The sequence below is a fragment of the Castor canadensis genome, chromosome 3 (genome assembly GCF_047511655.1).
Source record: "Castor canadensis chromosome 3, mCasCan1.hap1v2, whole genome shotgun sequence".
NCBI lineage: Eukaryota > Metazoa > Chordata > Mammalia > Rodentia > Castoridae > Castor > Castor canadensis.
This window is the reverse complement of record NC_133388.1, coordinates 350,001-352,979: the sequence shown is the minus strand read 5'-3', so window position 1 is coordinate 352,979 and position 2,979 is coordinate 350,001.

The window sequence follows — 2,979 nt, the reverse complement described above, 5'->3', positions numbered from 1 at the left end:
AACTCAAACAGCAGATCAGCCTGGTCATTTGCCACTAAGTCTTATCAAAATCACCTCAGCTCGTCTGTCCGTCCGTCCGTCCGTGTGAACACAGACTACCGCCCGGGAGTAAAACTGGCGTGGCGTAGCATAACGCTTATACATTTTTAGGAGTTTTAACTCAGAGAGAAAACGATTCAAAGTACAAATAACAGTAACCTAAGCATTATCCTTGCTTCTAAGATCTAAGTAGAAGTTTTATTTTTCAGTCTCTATTGAAACGACCCGGTCACTCTAACCGCCCGGCAACTCTCAGTTAGCAAAAGTAAGCATTCTTTGTGAAAGAGCAGGTCACAAGAAATATTTTCTGGACTCTAGTTTTTTTTTTGTGGTTGTTTTTTGTTTTTTAAAGTGACAATAGATTCCAGTTATCACCAGGAATCTAAATGAAAACTCACAAAGGGTAGCTCTGAAATCCTGTCCTCTTCCTACCCCTTATCACGATTAAGCAAATAAAAGTATTTATTTAAAGGAACTATCAACAAGTCATCGGTACTGCACATCCACCGATGAGCGAGTCCCCCTGAACTTCCACAGCCGGTCCGCACGAGCGACCGACCGCCCGCTTCAAAAATCCAACCCATCGGAGCTCTAGCTAACAACCACACAAATACAAACCCAGCAGTGACAAAACACCGGAAACGTTCACAAAGCGAGACAAGAAAGACGTGACGTGAACACATCTTTTCGTTCTCTCTCTCCGTAAGCCACTTTCCACTGCCGTCTAAAGCTTCCATTTTATAATCTCTGAAAGAGGAGACGCATCCTCGACTGGACTTTCCCAACCACCCACAACGCGTAGGTAATGGGGATTCATCTCGGGGGTGATGATTTTGGACTGGGTAGAGGCAAGAGCGTTGTCCATGCCACAGGCTGGCAGTATGAGGCCCTCAGTTCAAGCCCCAGTACCACCCGCCAGCACCAAAATGGAAGGAAGGAAGGAAGGAAGGAAGGAAGGAAGGAAGGAAGGAAAAATAAATACAAAGGAGAGAGAGTGAGTGAGTGAGTGAGTGTGTGTGTGTGTCTGTGTGTGTGAGATCTGAAAGGGCCAAAATAGGATAAGCCAAAAAGTGAACTTTTTTCTTTAAAAAAATCAATAACGTCTTAATGCTTTCTAAAAAATGTAAAACTCGGTAACAACTTTATGACAAAATCTGCATTTAAGAAAAGCCTGTGTGGAACCAGCACGATTACAGCTGGGGATGTAGCTCAGCGGTCGAGCGTTTGCCTAGCATGCTAGCAAGGAGGAAGCTCTGGGTCTGATCCCTCCCTCGTACTGCAAATCAGTAGTAAATACATAAATAAATTTATTTTTATAAATTAATAAGTTTATATAAATTTTTAAATAAATAATGTTAGTAAAAATAACTAATGAAAACTCAATACATGAATCCAGCAGAGTTAGAATCACCCTCATCGCCTTCTTATGTCCGTCCCCCGTCCCCCCGTCCCCCGTCCCCCGTCCCCGTCCCCGTCCCCGTGTCCCCCCACCCCCGTCTCTTTCATCACAAAGAAAAACATTCCAGTGAATCATACTACACAAATATCAGGTTCCTAGAGAAAAAGCTGTAAGTGTTTTTTGGAGTAGGAAAAATAGCAGTAAAAGTTGGGATCTTAAATTGTAAAAACAACCGGCGTCAAATTTGTAACAGCAGAACTCATTCTGTGCAGCGAACATAAGGAAATGTTACTGCGATCATTTCATTTTCTTCGTTTTAAATGAAGAAGTGCTGCCATCTTCTCCCTTCCTTATCCATCCACAGGTTTTCTTAGAGTATTTAAGCACAGTGGGATCTTATCAGAACCAAACAACCACCGGTACTATTTAAAAGCTCTCCACAGCCTCCTAGGCAGGACAGGTTCAAGAGAGAGCAGAACGCCTGTGTTCCATTTCATGCTGATGAAAAGAAGCAGGGATGCTGTGTCACACGGCCGGATCGATGCTCTGAATCTGGGGGTAGAGTGGGGACAAGGTGAGGTCTCGGTCAAGAAACAGCTTTTTACAAATACACAGAAGTCCAGGTCGAATTTGTTAACACAAAGCTGTGTTGCCAGAAAGGCCTCCGTTCGGACGGACGGACGGACGGACGGACGGTGCCCCGTGTCATTTCAGTCTGTGAGTCGTATGGCAAGGGATAGCACTTGAGGAGCTGCTACTTTATCCTCCCAAGTAGGGTACAAGCCGCATGCTTTATAATCTCTCTCACTCTCTCAGTCCGTCCGTCCGACCGTCCCTCCCGCTCCCTCCCTCCCATCGAGGGTGTTTTTATTAGGATGTGCACGTTCAGTATGGGTGAGGGGATTCGTAGTGACAATTCCGAAGCATTTTCTTCATTGCATTTCTCAGCGGAGGCTCTGCCATTCAGAAATTGGAGACCACGATCAGTTGCGAATCCCTCTCCTTTTTCCTTTGTGTTCGGACAAGAAACTGTCCATCTCTGGTGTTTCTTACAGAGTCCTTTCTGACACGCACGTGACTTCTGAACATCACACACCACACACACACACACACACACACACACACACACACACACCCTCTCTCCCGGTAATGCCAAGAGTAGTCATCGAGCGCCACCTATTGTTCATTTTGGGCAACCACTAAGGTTACGAATTCCACAAGACTTCCATGCATGTCCAAAATAACCATAGCAAAATGGAGAGTCGAAACCCCAGTCAGTCCTCAATTCAAACAATCAGCCATGAAACGGTCACGTGCTACACCAGAAGTACCAGAGATGACAGGAGTGAGGGTGTGTGTGTGTGAGTGTGTGGAACACACTCGTGCATGGTGGGGGGGGGGGGCGGGCGTCCTCCCACAACTGAATCCTCGTGGATTTTATATGGTAAGGAATCGAGTGCACCAATAGGTGTCAGAGTGGGCTTTCGGGTCCCGATGTAAGACCGACCCAGCGGAAGAGCATGTGTCTCACTCACCTGACC